The sequence below is a fragment of the Balaenoptera acutorostrata genome, chromosome 15, assembly GCF_949987535.1.
Source record: "Balaenoptera acutorostrata chromosome 15, mBalAcu1.1, whole genome shotgun sequence".
NCBI lineage: Eukaryota > Metazoa > Chordata > Mammalia > Artiodactyla > Balaenopteridae > Balaenoptera > Balaenoptera acutorostrata.
Genome location: NC_080078.1, coordinates 42,035,814 through 42,053,837, shown reverse-complemented (window position 1 = coordinate 42,053,837; position 18,024 = coordinate 42,035,814). Strand labels below are relative to the sequence as shown.

Sequence of the window (18,024 nt, the reverse complement as noted above, 5' to 3'; positions counted from 1 at the left end):
AGAGCAATAGATGTCCGAGGCGCAAACAGGGTTCTTTGATGAATGACCCTGATAACTCCTTCCCCACCACCCGACTTACACGCCACACCCTCTGATTCTGTGCTGGAAGCTCTGAGATCTCCTCCAGGACCCAGGACATCCCTCAAGTGCACCCATCTCCACCTTCATCCCTTCCTACAGGTGCTCTGGACGGAAGTTTTCCCTGCTCTGGATCAAAACAATCACATCTGATTTCTGTCCTGTAGAAACTCATGAAAGTTTCTAGACTATTCTTGGTGTCCGGGGAACGATGGATTCACTCCCTCTGTGCATCACACCTTTATTTACACAAGCTTTTAGACAGGGGAGGTAAGCATCCCTCCTGAGAACCAACCAGATAAAGAGACAGATCCTCTGCTCAAAAATGGGCACATTCCACAGCCATCAGTGAATTAGAAATAGCCTGTGCCTGTGAGATAAACATATGCGCAAATACAAAAAATGTAGTCAAATGTCTCTTTCTAATTTCATGGGCTGTGAAATTGATGAGATTACTTTTCTTCTATCGGGTTGGATGTTGTTTTATTTCTTGATTGCTTTTTAAAGAACAAAATTGAAGTTTCATTTATAAGCAATAAAATGCATCCATTTAAAATGTACAGCTGAATGAGTTATAAACAAATATGTATGTCCATGTAACCCACCCCCCGTCCCAGTCAGGACACAGAACATTTCTGTCACCCACAGAAGCGTCTCCTATCCCCCTTCCAGCCAATCACCACCTAGTCGATCGCTGATCTGGTTTCGATCACCATAGTTTACTTTTCACAGTTCTAGAACTTTGTATAAGTGAAATCACACACTGTGTGCATTTTTGCATCTGCTTCTTTTCACTCAGCATATTTCTGAGCTTCGTCTATGCTGTGTGTATCAATAATTTGTTCCTTTTTATCGCTGATTATTATTCCATTTGTTTATCGACTGACTTGTCGATGGATATTTGGGATGTTTTGACGTGTGATGATTAAAGCTGCTCTGACTATTCTGGCACAAGTCTTTTGATACAGATGAGTATCTGTATCCACCTAGTGCAAAGCCCTTCATTTCCTCCTTAGAGGGCCAAGAGTCTCCCCGGCAGAATTCCTGGTGCCAGCTGGGCGACAGGGGTCTGTCAATGCGAGACTCATTTTCTCAATTCTTCTATGAAGGACAAAACTCTAGATCCCAGCAGTGAAAGGGCATGAGCCAACCAAAAGTGGTCTGTGAAAATCAAAGCCAGCATTGCTGCACTGAAGAACGTGACTCAGGCATGCCTTGATAATGAGCATTTCAAAGAGATAAGCAGCTTCCTTTTACAGCATATAAATTCCATTACCGTGGAGCAAACAACACACATCCCTTTTGACTGGCAGCAACTCAGTACGTAGGCCCGGCCATGAGCATAAAAATAAACGCTGAGTAGGGAACTCCAAAGGAAACGGAAGGCACAGGAGGCTTTTTTTCCTCTTATAAACATGTGAACTATTTTATAGCAGATATAGAAAGGGGTGGGAGGGAGTGCTGGCTAACTTCCTTGAGAAAGAAGAGCAGCAGCAGTAGCCGTTCATTGAATATTTACAAGTGCCAGGTACCATCCTAATGACTCTTCTCTACAGGCTTTAGTGCATTTCGTTCCCACGCAGCTCTTGAAGGTGGGTGGTTGTCATGGGCTGAGTCGTGTCTCGCCCCACAAATTCACATTTTGTAGCCCTAATTCCCAGAACCTCAGAATGGGACTGTATTTGGGGATAGGGCCTTTAAAGAGGTAATTCAGTTAAAATGAGGTTCCTAGGACGGGCTCTAATGCCATGTGATTGGTGTCTCATAAGAAGAGGGAATCTGGGGAATTCCCCGGCGGTCCAGGGGTTAAGAATCCGCAGGGGGCACGGGTTCCACCCCTGGTTGGGAAACTAAGATCCTGCATGCCAAAAAAAGAAGAAGAAAAGAAAAAGGAAATCCAGAGGGGGGACCACGTGAAGACACAGCAGGAAAGACCTCAGAATAAATCAACCCTGCCAACACCTGCATCTCAGACTTTTAGCTTCCAGACGTGTAAGAAAATACATTTCTGTTGTCTAAGCGCCCCCGGTCTGTGGTACTTTGCTAAGGCAGCCCCGGCTGATGCATGCAGTGCTACATGATGTTGTCTGCATTTTACAGATGTGGAAAACCGAGGATCACGGTCACCTGCTAAGCTTGTGCAACCAGTCGTGGAGCCAGCGGACAGACTCCAAAGCCCAGGCTTGTAAGCATTATATAAAAGACTCTTTTTGCATCAAGTAACAAAAATAAAATGGAAGGCGGGTCCCTATCTTGCAGGAGCTTACAACGCCCAGGGAAGACAAACTCCCACATGGGAGGTAGAGTCTACCCGGCCCGGCTGTCAAATCCAAACAACCCAAGAAGTTCCAGGACCAGGCTGAGCGTTTTTAAAAGACTGTCTAGGACAGCGTGCCCAGAGCCGTCCTGCTCTTCACCCTTTGGGCTGGGCTCAGGGGCAACGTAAGGGGCTGTTTGATGGTCTCTTGAAAAAACAGACTGCCTGGGGTGGCGGCCGAACAATGGCCCACAGAGACGTCCACATCAGCTTCCCAGAACCTGAGGATGTATTAGCTTCCACGCTAACAGGGACTTTGCAGGTGTCAAATCATGGATCTTGAGACAGGGAGATTTTCCTGGATTACCTGGTTGGGTCCAAAGTAATTACGAGGGCCCCAAGAAAAGGGAAGGAGGAGGGTCAGAGAGAGTAGTGAGAGACATGATGACAGAGCAAGAGGCTGGAGTGATACAAGGAAGGGGCTGAGTCAAGGAATGCAGGTGCCTCTAGAAGCTGAAAAAGACAAGGCATTGGATTCTCCCCTGTAGCTTCCAGAAGAAACACAGACCTACTGATGCTCTAACTTTAGACTTCTGACCTCCAGACCTGTCAGAAGATCAATCTGTGTTGTTTGAAGTCCCTAAGTTTGTGGTACTTTGTGATAGTGGTGGTAGGAAACTAATACACTTGTCCTAGCATGAACCTCAACGTGCCAGGTGCCAGGCGGCCCTGACCTCGACCGATTCCACGCCCAGCAAGGGTTCAAATCAGAGTGTGCTTCAAATTCTTTTCCTGACATAAAAATGTCCTGCTTTCCTTAGGCCAGCTGGGGTCCCAAAGCCCTGTACCCAAGGCAGTGCCTGGGGAGTGGGTGTCTTTAATGAACCTGTCTCACCCTCCATCTCTCCCAACAATCCTGTGTGGTTGCCTGTGGTCACTCCCATTTTACAGAGAGGCAAACAGAGGTTAGAACAGCAGAGGGACTTGCCCGAGGTCCGCGGCTGAAAGTGGCAGACTTAGGTCCACATTTGCCAGAGTCTGAAGCCCATGTTGCTTGTATTTTTTTAAACTCTTTTTTTTTTTGCAGTTAAATATACATGACATAAGAATTATCATCTTCACCACTTTTCAGTGTATAGTTCAGTGGCATTAGTGAATAATGTGGTCATTAGTAGGATGTCAGTATTGTCATTTAAAGGCACAAACAATAATTTTGAAACATGGGGCATATTCTTTGGAAACGGCGCTTAAAAATGCTTACTTAGTCATTTTTTCCACTTGGGTAAATCAAATCTTTAACACGTTGAATCCTAGCTATTAAGCAAATGAACGGGACAAGTGAATTTTGTAAATGAATAGACTATCAATTTAAAGTCACTGAAAGAGTAAAAAAAACAATGTTGTGAGACCATCACCACCATCCACCTTCAGAACTTTTTCATCTTCGCAAACCAACACTCGGTACCCATTAAATATTCACTCCTCATTCCCTCCCCCAGCTCTTGGCAACCGCCTTTCTACTTGTTCCCTGTGAATTTGACTCCTCCGGGTACTTCATGTAAGTGGGATCATACGACATCTGTCCTTTTGTGTCTGGCTTATGTCACTCAGCATAATGTTCTCCAGGCTCACCCGTGCTCATGCTTTTAACTCCTGCATGATTTCCTGCTGACGCACAGAGAAGCCTTAGCACGGCTGAAGGTTGGGCTGTGTGGACTGGGCAGTACGTAGAGTCCAAATTTACAGAAACTCGGGACCCATTCTTGGTCCTCAAGAATGCTGTAACACTGAATTCTGAGACTAAAGTGTGGTCAAACAGTCCCTGCGTTGCCCACAGAGAGGCTTACTAATTATAACGGAATGAAAGATAATTGCAAAATCCTTCTTTAAGCCCATAATTTCAACCTACCCTCCCTCTCCACAAATCCCACGGATGCGAAAGTACACAGAATGATGTTTCTACCACATTTATTTCCTCTGCTCTTCCTGATTGTCAAAATGGGACAGAAGGAGAGGCAAGAGGCCTTAGGATGCTATAAAATTTAAAATATAATTTTAAAAAAGAGGAGAGTTGCTGTATTTTGGCTTATTCTAAACATTCCTGTGAATTGAATGAACTCTTCCATTCGGTTACTTTATTCTTCAGCTACAGAATTTGTTTGGTTCTTTTTTAATAGTTTCTCTCTCTTTGTTGATATTCTCCTTTTGTTCATCTATTATTTACCTGATTTCATTTAGTTATCTGTTTTCTCTTTTAGCTCATTGAGTATCTTTGTGATAGTTACCTTGAATTTTTTGTCAGACAATTCATAGGTCTCCATTTCTTTAGGGTCAGGCTCTGGAGTTTATTTTTCAGTCCTTTGATTTGACCATGTTTCCCTGTTTCTTTGTGTGCCTTTTGATCTTCTGTTGAGATTTGGGCATCTGAAAAAAATAGCCACTTCTCCCAGTCTTTACAGATTGTTTTGACACAGGGAAAAAGCGTCACCAAGCAGCCCAGCGAGAGATTCTACAGGTTTCTCAAAACTTTTCTGGGGTCGCATCTTCTCTAGGCTTGTATGTGTACATTCCCAGCTGAAGAAATGTGCCTGTTTCTACTCATGAGCTCCCCTTGGTGTCTGTGTGTGATGCTGCAATCTCTCTGGTGCTGTGGTAAGTCAGGGGGTTCACCTTCCTTCTCAGTGGCCCCCCAGGCATCCAAGGTCGCTACTGCTTTCCCTGTCGGTGATCTGAGTCAGGTAAGACAGAAATTGGTCCCTTGGGCAGCACCCTAAAAAGCCAGAACACTGGACACGCGTTCCACCTTTCTCTTCCCTCCAGAGGGAGGGGCAGTGAGTTGGGAGTTTTCTCCTGATCATGATGCACCGCACTGGAGGGGGATGGAGTATGGCAGGTAAGTGCAATGGACTTTCCTACCTGCCCCAATGCACCTCTTTTTGGCATTGCACTCACCTGGGGTGCTGTGACCTTTCAACTGGCTTTTGAAGTTCTCACAAAGGCAATATATGGTTCATACACCATATATAGTTGTTAAGTTGGTGTCTCCATGGGGGAAGGGGTTTCCGGTCCATATTATTGTTGTTAAGTTGGTGTCTCCATGGGGGAAGGGGTTTCTGGTCCATATTATGTTGTTAAGTTGGTGTCTCCATGGGGGAAGGGGTTTCCGGTCCATATTATTGTTGTTAAGTTGGTGTCTCCATGGGGGAAGGGGTTTCCGGTCCATATTATTGTTGTTAAGTTGGTGTCTCCATGGGGGAAGGGGTTTCCGGTCCATATTATTGTTGTTAAGTTGGTGTCTCCATGGGGAAGGGGTTTCTGGTCCATATTATTGTTGTTAAGTTGGTGTCTCCACAGGGGAAGGGGTGCCTGGTCCATATTACTGTTGTTAAGTTGGTGTCCCCATGGGGGAAGGAGTGCCTTGGGCTTCCTATTCCACTGTCCTGCTACTGTCACTCTGATGCTTTCTCTACTCATCAATGATACGAGCGTTTCCACTTTTGCAGGTATTTCCTTAAGGTATCTGTTCAACTTGGCAGCTAATTAAAATTTCCTTTAAAGTTACTTCAAATTTGCTGCTACCTGTTCTAATCCATGTCTGCTTACGAAATCCTGTCTCTCTTATCATTACCCAGTGTTTATACTTGTTCAATGACTGTGGCAGATAAATATCTCACAAATCACTCAACTGAACATTCTTCTCAAGGGAAGGCACTGTGGGGTTCCTTCCACTGCTGACTAACGTAGTGGAACGATTAAAATAATATTGGTCAGGAATGACTCAGTCTTCTCTTCCTTGTATCTTACAGTGTGGGGTTCCTTTATCTATTTTATCATAATCCTCCTCCCCCAAGAATATTGAATAGTTTTCATTCTGTGCCTTTTCATCCATCCTCAGCCCATCTGCCTCGTAAACACAAGAGTCAGGATTCCTTTATGTCCACAAAAGGTATAAGTGGCCATGAGGTTTCTAAAAGCAGAATGGTCAAAAATCATGTCAAGCCTAGGAGTGCTGAAACTAAGTACAGGCATACCTCGTTTTATTGAACTTTTCTATTGTGCTTTGCAGATATTGTGATTTTTACAAATTGAAGGCTTGTGGCAACCCTGCGTTGAGCAAGGCTATTGGTGCCATTTCCCCAACAGCATTATTTTCAAATTAACGTATGTACACCGTTTTTTAGACATAATGCTATTGCACACCTATTGACTACAGTATAGTAAACATAACTTTTATATATGCACTGGGAAAACAAAAAATTCCTGACTTACTTTATTGTGATATTCCCCTTATTGCAGTGGTCTGGAACTGAACCCTAAAAATCTCTGAGATCTGCCTGTAAAGGAATTCTCTCCTCTTCCAAAAAGCCCAAATCTTGCAAGGTAGAGATGCTATGGTGACAGTGGGAGAGGTAGTCTCACAAAGCAGAAAATCCAGACGTAACAGAATAACAATATTTTTACATGGAAAAATGAGGAGATGGTGACTGGGAAGAGTGGATTGTGTGCAACGGTACCGCTTCTTAGAAAGAACAGGAACAGGTATCTTCATCCTTCAGTAGAAGGGACCCCATGTGAGTGCCTTCATTTCCTTGGACCTTCCCTAAATGCCTGTTGCACTCAGACTCCAACACTGACACTGTCCCAGCTTACCCTTGCCTTGCAGGTAACAAGGGAGTTTGAATGGCTCTAATGGGCTTCACTCCTGGTCGACCTGAAGGTCTCCAGTGGGTCAGGCATTTCCTGGTTGTATAACCTCGTAGGAAGAGTCCCCAGTTAGGAGTTTGGGGTCCAACTTCTTCTCTACAATCTCCCCTAAGACATTCTATATGATCTTTTCTCTGTATTCAACTGGCTCTTCGTGACAGCCCGTATTCATTTTGAAAGGCGGGTGGGAGGGAGAAGGATCAAATAGGCATGTTGTTAGTAACTGAAATAAGCAAAGCCTTGCCAGAATTGGAAGACAGGCCTTGGAAGCTAATTTTTTCCCTCTACATCAGTATTGTTTATTCTTCCTCCTGATGCCTGGTGGTTAGAATACTTGTGGGTGGAGCAAGACTCCCAGAGTAATTTTATGTAAAGTTTTCAGGTTTTATGTAGAGTATATAAAGTGCTGGCATTGACAGTTCACAAGGACGCACTAATTACTTCAGCTTCATGTCTCTTACATTTCCCTGGGAAGACATAATCAGAACCCAGGAGGGTAAGACCAAAAACTAATCACTTCCTCTTGACATAAATTACACTGGTACCCTAAAGATGGATTTGGTTCTGTTCAATTAAACACCCATCTTTCATCACCTATGATGAACAAAGTACAAAAGTGGATGGTTTTGAGAAAAAACTGGAATTTCTGACTTACTCTATGTCTCACTTATGTCACAACTTTGTCATCAGGAAAAGTGACATAAATAATATTCTTGCTCTTCTTTACTCTCTTCCGAGAATTTAGGAAAGGCTCACTGTTCTGAGCCTTAGTTCTCTCAGCTGAAACGTGAAAATAACAACCCTCCTCTTTTAGGACTGACATGAGGATGAACAGGATAATGTCAAGGCTTACTATGGAGTTTGGATATAGTTGGCACTCAAGAAACATTAATTTACCTTTCATTCTGAATTCCGATGGGTTTTTATTGGACTAAGTGACTATTACTAAGTTGAACTATTTTATAAATCCAAGTAATATCAAAAATAATAACTGTTACTAAAACAAATTCATCAACACCCTACAAAGCTATGGTGGGCTAAAGTATGGAAAGTGAACAAACTAGTCCCACAGATAAATGGGAAGAAAAATAGAATCCAGCAAATATGGAGAAAGGGTAATCCAAAAGAAATCTGAACCAGATGAAGAGATTAAAAATATCTGAAGTAAGAGAGTGTTGCATTAAAACTCTTGGTGGGATGAAAAGGAAAACTGGGATTCCATGGTAAAGATATATAATTTAAGGAGTTACTACTTGCATGCCAACTGTTCCTGAATAAATATACTCCTGTTGGGATAAAGGACACAATATATGTTTGTAGTCACTTGGCCTCCTAGAAAAAATGAAAGTGTAGTAACTTGTAGTTTAGTGTTACTGTTGCAGCTGTTGTTGACAGCTGTTATGAGCAGCTGCAACTCCAACCCTTAGAAAAGACCTGACAGGTGGTACTGGCTGGGGCTGGACTTTCAGTGAAATCGTCTTGGATGAGACCCAGTGAATTGTTCCTGGAGTGATGTTGGATTAATAATGACTGGTTGCCATCATAGTACATTATATAATGTCAAATGCTTTTAAATGTTGACTCACCAAGTAAGACAGGGCATGCAGTGACACCCCTACTGCATAAGGAGAAATTGAGGAAAGAGACACATCTTTCTCTGAATTCTACCTGCACTTATACTTTTCGCTCCTCAGGTTGACTTTATATGGTAAACTTTGGATGGGGACCAAGCCTTATATTTTTATTTCCAATTGTGGAATATATATCCTGGATCTATCTAGTAAACTGCAAATATAACCCTAGATTATTTGAAGCTCTTCCCATCAAGAGGTGGGCTCTATTCCCTCCTCCATCCCCAGAATCTGGTCTGATTTGTTGTGCCACTGGATGCAGCAGACGTACTGGGGTGCCAGTTCTAAGCCTAGGTCCTTAGAGGCCTTGAGCTTGGCTCTCAGTGGGAATGCTTCCACCAGCAAGCCGGGGCTAGCCTGCTGGAGAATGTGAGGTGCAGCCTTCCCAGCCTGAGACATTAAACACATGCAGCTGAGAGCAGCCCAGACCAGAAGGAGCATCTCACTGACCTGAACTCTAATGGCTGACCCACAGAATTATGAACTATATACAATGGTTGTAACTTTTCGTATAGTTTGTTACACAGCAATAGAGAACGGACATTATCCAGAACTCATACACTGAATCAGGATTCAGTGAGTATGAGCTCACTTTCTCTTTCTAAGATCTGGATAAATGGTCTAGCATAGTGTCTCAGACTGAATTATTGACCCCGATTCTTCACTCTGGAGCAACACCCCATTTCACATAACTTTGCAATTCTTCCTATAAAAGGTGGAATGTACTTTCCAAGTCCTTTGGACATTGGAATGAGATCAGAAGTGACGGTTCACCAGTTCTGAGCCTAGAATTCAGAGGTCTGGCATATTTTTCTTGCCCTATTATACTTCTGCCATCACCATGAGAAGACCTTCCTTTGAGTAGCTGCTGCTGTCTCAATCGTGGCCCCAGAATGAACAGATATGTGAGAATAAATGCTTACTGTTGCATACAACTGAGATTTAGGGGCTGCTTGTTACACAGCAATAGCTGACTCAAACACACAGCTTTACTTTGACACAGCCAATATGTCTGTGTCAACTTCCTTCCCAGATAAGTGAGGCACCATTCTAGGCCTGGGTTCCAGGATTCTGGGCCCACGGACTGCATAGCAGTCACTGAGCAAGTTTAGAAAAAGCTCTTCAGAGGTTAAGGCAAAATCAACCGAGCAGAGTCCTATCAATGCATCAGAGAGTAGGGATGGGTGGAAAGGCAGATGCCAGGTAAAGAGGCCTCAAAACAAGAGCTGGAAGCACCTAGTCAAAGCAAGTAAGTTCTTGAAGAAAAATAATAGGAGGTGAAGCCCGAAAAGACTTCCTGAGGCATTGGCTCTTTTTAGGGAGGTCTATGTCCTGCCTCCTGACAAGAGAAAGAGCTGTTAAGTTAGTTCAGAAAAAGGGGTTTTGGGGAGTTTGGGGTTAGCAGATGCAAACTGTAATCTATAGAATGGATAAACAACAAGGTCTTACTGTATAGCACAGGGAACTATATTCAATATCCTGTGATAAACCATAATGGAAAAGAATATTTTAAAAAGAATGTATCTATATGTATAACTGAATCACTTTGCTGTACAGTAGAAATTAACATAACACTGTAAATCAACAATACTTCAATAAAATAAATAAAAATTAAAAAGGGGGGGGGGCTTTTGTGGAGAATTAAGTAAACTCTTCAGCGCTGTCTCTTCCTCCCAAAACACAGGAATGTGACTGGCCAGCAGGGGTCTGCACCTGGTAGGTAGCTCAGCCCACCTGGGTTGATCCAGGTGTGGCCTCTCTTCTTAGGCACATACTCGCTCTTCTTCCCCAGATATTCGGCTCACGTTTGGATAGGCCCATTTCCCATCCAGCATGGGGTATCGAAGCAATGTGTGTGCAGAAGTCCTAGAGCAGCTGTCCCACAGAACATTCTGTGATGACGGAAACAGTCTAGAATCTTCACTGTCCAATATGGTCACTGCTATCCACGAGCGGTTCGTGAGCACCGGAAATGGAACTGGTATGGCTGAGGAACTGAATTTTAAATTTAAATTAAGTTAAATTTTAAATGTGGCTAGTGGCTGTTATCCTGGACAGCACAATTCTAGAGGGCAGTGTGCTGACCAACCTCAGGACATCATGAACCTTTAATGAATATTACTCGTTAAAAATGGGAACCTAGGACTTCCCTGGTGGCGCAGTGGTTAAGAATCCACCTGCCAATGCAGGGTACATGGGGTCGAGCCCTGGTCCAGGAAGATCCCACATGCCGCAGAGCAACTAAGCCCGTGTGCCACAACTACTGAGCCTGCACTCTAGAGCCCGTGAGCCACAGCTACCGAGCCCACGTGCCACAACTACTGAAGCCCGTGCACCTAGAGCCCGTGCTCCACAAGAGAAGCCACCGCAATGAGAAGCCCACACATCGCAAAGAAGAGTAGCCCCCGCACCGCAACTAGAGAAAGCCCGTGTGCAGCAACAAAGACCCAACGCAGCCAAAAATTAATTAATTAATTAATTAATGAAAAAAAAATGGGAGCCTACTGATAGGCTCAGCCTTGGCAAAGGGGGCCATGGGCTTGCTGCCTCTCCTGCAGCTCCTGCTTCAGAGCTGAGCACACCGAGCCTGGCAGTCAGCACAGAAAGTTAAAAGTTAAATTTCTAGTGCCAAGAACCATGCTTTTTGAGAAAGGCTTTAGGGAATGAGAGTTGCCGCCATCAAAATCAAATGGACGAGAGCGAAATGGGCCTGTGGTTTTCAAGCCTCCAGGGCAAGTTCCCCAGAGCACAGAGCGCACAGCCCATGCTGCTGATGGGAACCCCTTTCTCTTGGTGGACGAAGACTCGGAACTCAACTCAGTGCATCTGGTAGATTCTCTTGTTTAAAAAAGAAAGCAAACCTAACCCCCAAGCCCCCCAGAAAACTTACAGTGAGCTCATCTTTATGCTCCTGGGTTGGAAAATAGCACAGCATGTTTGGAATGTGATGTCGGCTTTCAGAGACTCTATTCCCCAGTTGAGCCAAAAGCGTGGTGTCTACACAGACGTCAAGAATGAGAGTGAGAACGTTCTGGACCCTGCTCCCTCAAACAGGTTTTCATTTTTCAGCTCTTTCAGATCGGAAACCCTTCCTCGAGGGTGTGCATTGTGGCTGTGTTTCAGGACAAGCAGAGAGGTCTCTCCAGGCACTGGTACCAGCTCACTCACAGACCCTGGACGTTACCCAGACACACTGTCTCAGGTTCCCTGTTTGGCATCCTCTGAAGCCTGGTCGACGTTCAGCCGTCAGCAGGCCAGCCTCCTCTCGGCCCATCTCATCCCTCCAGTGGGTCTGTGTTCACTTTCCATCTCACCTGCCGCTTGAGGCATCTTCTCAGCATCCAGCCCCAGCACCCCAGCCCGCATCCAGTCCAACTGCTCTTCTCAAGTTCCTGAAGGCTGGTGGCACTGGCCCAGTGCAGCCCCAAACCCTTCCTGCTTTCTCATCTGGTTCTCTCTCCGTGCCCTTGACCTTGCAAGTGCACAGCAGGAACTCCGCAGGAGCTCCCTAAGGAGAGGTGCCTGGAACCCAGCACCTTTGTGCATCTTCCCTGATGTTGACGCAAGAAAGGGGCTGCACGGATGCTTGATGCCTGATGAAAGTGACAGGTCTGCATTTGCAACAAGGAGATGTGGCATTTCTGGGCTTCAGCACCTCTTGGTAATGTTCTGGCAGGAGCAGACTAGCAGAGAGGAGGGTTTCTGAAGGACAGGGGGTGGAGCGGGTGGTGCTGGGCAAGACAGACAGAGCAGAAGACGGGAAATGCCCTACAGCCTTGCTCTTTTTTTTTTTTAACATCTTTATTGGAGTATAATTGCTTTACAATTGTGTTAGTTTCTGCCGCATAACAAAGTGAATCAGCTATACGTATACATCTATCCCCATATCCCCTCCCTTTGGTGTCTCCCTCCCACCTTCCCTATCCCACCCCTCTAGGTGGTCACAAAGCACTGAGCTGATCTCCCTGTGCTATGTGGCTGCTTCCCACTAGCTATCTGTTTTACATTTGGTAGTGTATATATGTCCATGCCACTCTCTCACTTTGTCCCAGCTTAGCCTTCACCCTCCCCATGCCCTCAAGTCCATTCTCTACGTCTGTGTCTTTATTCCTGTCCTGCCCCGAGGTTCATCAGAACCTTTTTTTTTTTTTTTTAGATTCCATATATATGTGTTAGTATGTGATATTTGTTTTTCTCTTTCTGACTTACTTCACTCTCTATGACAGTCTCTAGGTCCATCCACCTCATTACAAATAGCTCAATTTCGTTTCTTTTTACGGCTGAGTAACATTCAATTATATATATGTGCCACATCTTCTTTATCCATTCATCTGTCGATGGACACTTAGGTTGCTTCCATTACCTGGCTATTGTAAATAGTGCTGCAATGAACATTGTGGTACATGACTCTTTTTGAATTATGGTTTTCTCAGGGTATATGCCCAGTAGTGGGATTGCTGGGTCATATGGTAGTTCTATTATTAGTTTTTTAAGGAACCTCCATATTGTTCTCCATAGTGGCTGTATCAATTTACATTCCCACCAACAGGGCAAGAGGGTTCCCTTTTCTCCACACCCTCTCCAGCATTTATTGTTTGTAGATTTTTTTGATAATGGCCATTCTGACCGGTGTGAGGTGATACCTCGTTGTAGTTTTGATTTGCATTTCTGTAACGATTAGTGATGTTGAGCATCCTTTCACGTGTTTTTTGGCAATCTGTATATCTTCTTTGGAGAAATGTCTATTTAGGTTTTCTGCCCATCTTTGGATTGGGTTGTTTGTTTTTTTGATATTGAGCTGCATGAGCTGCTTGTATATTTTGGAGATTAATCCTCTGTCAGTTGCTTCGTTTGCAATATTTTCTCCCATTCTAAGGGTTGTCTTTTCATTTTGTTTATGGTTTCCTTTGCTGTGAAAAAGCTTTTAAGTTTCATTAGGTCCCATTTGTTTATTTTTGTTTTTATTTCCATTTCTTTAGGAGGTGGGTTCAAAAGGATCTTGCTGTGATTTATGTCATAAAGTGTTCTGCCTATGTTTTCCTCTAAGAGTTTTATAGTGTCTGGCCTTACATTTAGGTCTTTCATACATTTTGAGTTTATTTTTGTGTATGGTGTTAGGAAACTATAAGACACTGATGCAAGAAATTAAAGACGATGCAAACAGATGGAGAGATATACCATGTTCTTGGACTGGATGAATCAACATTGTGAAAATGACTATACTACCCAAAGCAATCTACAGATTCAATGCAATCCTATCAAACTACCAATGGCATTTTTCACAGAACTAGAACAAAAAATTTCACAATTTGTATGGAAACACAAAAGACCCCGAATACCCAAAGCAATCTTGAGAAAGAAAAACGGAGCTGGAGGAATCAGGCTCCCTGACTCCAGACTATATTACAAAGCTACAGTAATCAAGACAGTATGGTACTGGCACAAAAACAGAAATACAGATCAATGGAACAGGATAGAAAGCCCAGAGATAAACCCACACACATATGGTCACCTTATCTTTGATAAAGGAGGCAAGCATACACAATGGAGAAAAGACAGCCTCTTCAATAAGTGGTGCTGGGAAAACTGGATAGCTACATGTAAAAGAATGAAGTTACAGCCTTGTTCTTGAGTGTGGTTTGGGAAACAGTAGCAGCAGCAGCACCAACCAAGAGCCGACTAGAAATGCTGAACCTCAGGCCCCACCCCAGACCTCCTGAGTCAGAAGCTGCATGTTAACTACACCTCCAGGGATCCATGTGCACATTAAAATTTGAGAAACACTGGTTTAGAAGTAAACAGACACTTGGGACATACCTAAGGGATAGAAGTCCTACAAAAAGGAACACTTCATTCCATGTTTGGGAATTAGGTATTACTCCTGGAGGGACCAGGACCAACACTGGGCAACTGGTCCAGGACAACAACTTTCTGAAAAAGAATGTCAAGATCCAGTTCCTTATGGGGTGAACAATATGAAGTAGCCTTAGTTAAACAAAACAAAACAAACCCCTCTGTCCATAAACACAGCCTGAGGAAGTGAGGTTTAAGAGCTAAGGGGTACTGTTGAGGGGGTGAGTGGGGCTAACTATTTAAGAAACTAAGAGATATAGGGGAAATGCACCTATTTTGAATCTATTGGGTTGATAATGTCAACCTTTGGAAATCCAGTTAAGCATCCTTGCAGGACTGCTGTCAGAACAGAGAAAGCCACAACTGGACAGATGTCAATCAAGAGGCACTCTTAAGGACAGGAAGTTTGGTGGAATTTTGGGGGGTTGTTCGAAAATATGTTATTTGGCTTCTTTTGTTACCTCCAGACTGTGAGGGTGAAGACTTTTTTTTTTTTTTTAATTTGGCCGCACTGAGTGATATTAGTTCCTCAACCAGGGATCAAAGCCCGGTCCCGGCAGTGAAAGCACCAAGTCCTAACCACTGGAACTTCAGGGAATTCCTGAGGGTGAAGACTCTGGAAAACGAACTCTCAAATGGCCACTGAAGAAAGAGAACAGAAAATCTGAAAGACACATTTCAAATCAAACCCAAACCAGAAAGAGACTGGCAGCACAGAAAGTTTTATTTTTCAAGTAAGAGACCTTTTCAGGGCCAGTGATATTTTATTCTGCAGGACACTAAGGTAGGGCCCTTGAAAAATGTCTTTGGGCTTTGGCAGCATTTACTCTGGCAGGTGCGATGAGAGCTGGAAGCCCAGCCTTCTCTACCTCTCTCTGTCTGTCTTTGCAAAGCGGGCTCAGAATGAGGCCATAGCTGCAGCTTCCTTCACCTTCCTTCCTCACTCTCCTTTCTCATCTCTCACCCAGGACAGAAGCTCAAGCCTCATTTCTCAGGTAAGGAGCGAATGAACTACCCATCCAGCTGCTCTGCCAAAACAAGACAGAAGACCCAGTAATGTGCCAGCTTGGGGGGAGGGGGTCTCATCTGCTTTCCCCCATCAATGTGCTGGGCGTCCCAGTGACATCCGATGACAGCTGGGGTGGACCTGCAGCTGCCTGACCCCACCCCACCCCGGTGAACCTCAGCCCATGGTCAAGCTGTAACGTCAAACAGCTAATGTTCTGGTGATGTCAGTTCTTATTCTTCCCATCTCTTTCCCTCAAGAATGCCTAATCTCTCACCATCTATAAGGTTTCCCATTATAGAGCGCTGCAGAACGTACTGGTTTGAAAGAGCTCTGAACTTGAGATGCTGAAGTGCGATCATTATCTCATCAAGCTTCTCCCCCAAAGAGGACTGCCAGCACACAGACTCTTAAGCATCCTCAATTCATCCCTTCTTCTATCCCAAAGGGAAAGGAATCACCATTTATTCTTATTTCTAACATGCTGAAAGCTGCCCTGATGATAAAATGATCTGCTAAGGAGTTGAGGTGACGTGGGGAGGCTTTGCAGGATTATAGCTTGGATGGGCTGGGAGACCCTCAGGTGAGGCACATTTTGGTGAAACTCCCAGTTACTGAGTTAAGGTTGGGGATTACGGAGTGAGTCAACCAGGGGGAAAAAGTGGTCTAGTTCCTCTGAAAATGCAAAGGAGGGCCTTTTGGGGGGAGAGGGGGAGGGGCTTTGTGACCTTTTGGTGGGTCCTAAGTGATTTTTTTCCTTCAGAATAAAGTGTCCTAAAACCATAGATATTCCCCACCCTCTGTGTTTTCCTTCTTGATCAACCTTCCAATCAGTTAAGATTTTCCCTTGCTATCATTTAATTTGCACCCATAATTTATTACTTCCAAGACAAGCTATAATGAGAACCGGTTTTTTAAGACCAACAGTCATGGCCGGTAAACAAAAGTTCCTTCTGCCAGTTTTCAATAAACTCAACACAACACAAACATTAACAGGTTGTAGAGCTCTTTATCATAGATCTACACCCCAGTGCTCCAAGGGAGGGGCTGCGGCTGGGAGAAGCACCCCACAAAGCCTGCCAGAAGTGGCTGGATTTCAGCTAAGTTGGGGCTCCAGCTCTGTTGGTTGTATAACAGGTTACTCCATAATGTGGTGGCATAAGCCAACCACACCCATGTTCACAGACCCCATGGGTCCACGGTGACCACTTGTTTCTGCTCTAGTGGGCATCCGTTGCGGTGGCTTGAAGATCGGGGCGGGGGCTGGAATCATATGAAATAGGATTGCTTATTCTCATGTCTGGCTTCTGGGCTGGACACATTCAAACAGCTGAGGCAGGAAATCTGGGGCTCCTTGGGCATCTCTCTCTAACCTTGGATCATCTCTCCAGCATGGCAGCTTCAGGGTAGCTGGTTTCTTTCACGGTGGCTCAGGACTCCAAAGGTCCATGTCCCGAGAAGCCGAGAGAGAGCCGGGCGAAAGCCCTACTGCCTTTCTGGACCCATCTGGGAAGCCACGCAATGTCACCTCTGCCTCGCTGTGTTTGCTGGAAGGGAAGCACCAGCAAGCCCACAGTCAAGGAGAAGGTAACCAGACTCTATTTTTTTTTTTTTAGCTTTTAATTTTACATTGGAATAGAGTTGATTAACAACGTTGTGATAGTTTCAAGTGTACAGCAAAGCGATTCAGTTATACATATACATGTATCTATTCTTTTTCAAGTTCTTTTCCCTTTTAGGCTGTTACAGAATATTGAGCAGAGTTCCCTGTGCTATACAGTAGGTCCTTGTTGGTTATCTATTTTAAATATAGCAGTGTGTACATGTCAATCCCAAACTCCCTAACTATCCTTTCCCCCCACACTTCCCCCCGGTAAACATAAGTTCAGTTCTCTAAGTCTGTGAGTCTGTTTCTGTTTTGTAAATAATTTCATTTGTATCATTTTTTTTTTAGATTCTGCATATAAGCGATATCATACGATATTTGTCTTTATCTGACTTACTTCACTCAGTATGACAATCTCTAGGTCCATCCATGCTGCTGCAAATGGCATTAAAGAAGATGTGGTACATATATACAGTGGAATATTACCCAGTCATGAAAAAGAATGAAATAATGCTATTTGCAGACTCTATTTTTTGATGGGAGAAAAGTAAAGGGATTTGCTGCCACATGTTGAGCCACTGCAGGTGGGCAGGAGTGCTGCCCTGGGGGTCCACCTGCCATGGCTTTACACTTTGGTTTGGAGGAACTGGAACCACTCGGTACTCTCAAACAGTAAAAATAACTGACCACAGACCCTTTCCATTATCTGAGGATGGAGCTGGTCATGTCTCTTCCCAATGGATCTCTAGAGTGAAAAGGCTGTGCCTTTAGAATTCGCTCTGCTTCCCCCCGAAATAACAATTCCTGACACTGTTCTAATTCATACGTAATTCATGAGTTATTAACTCAATTAATCCTCACAAAAACCCCATGAGGCTGGCGTGATCAC

General features: G+C 44.2%; 1 protein-coding gene and 1 long non-coding RNA gene across 3 annotated transcripts in view; one reads left to right on the top strand and one right to left on the bottom strand.

The window, feature by feature from the left end:
• Nucleotides 1-18,024, bottom strand: part of SLC24A3 (solute carrier family 24 member 3) — a 473,993-nt gene that overhangs the window by 77,008 nt on the left and 378,961 nt on the right. The gene's annotated exons all lie outside the window — the stretch shown is intronic.
• Nucleotides 1,395-16,163, top strand: LOC103003176 (uncharacterized). 2 transcript variants are annotated; one of them, XR_451916.2, is made up of 4 exons: nucleotides 1,395-2,070; nucleotides 2,179-2,263; nucleotides 3,835-3,893; nucleotides 15,492-16,163. It is a non-coding gene; the product is annotated as an uncharacterized LOC103003176 (long non-coding RNA). The 2 variants fall into 2 exon arrangements; XR_003624287.2 differs by lacking the exon at nucleotides 15,492-16,163 and adding an exon at nucleotides 4,888-5,059.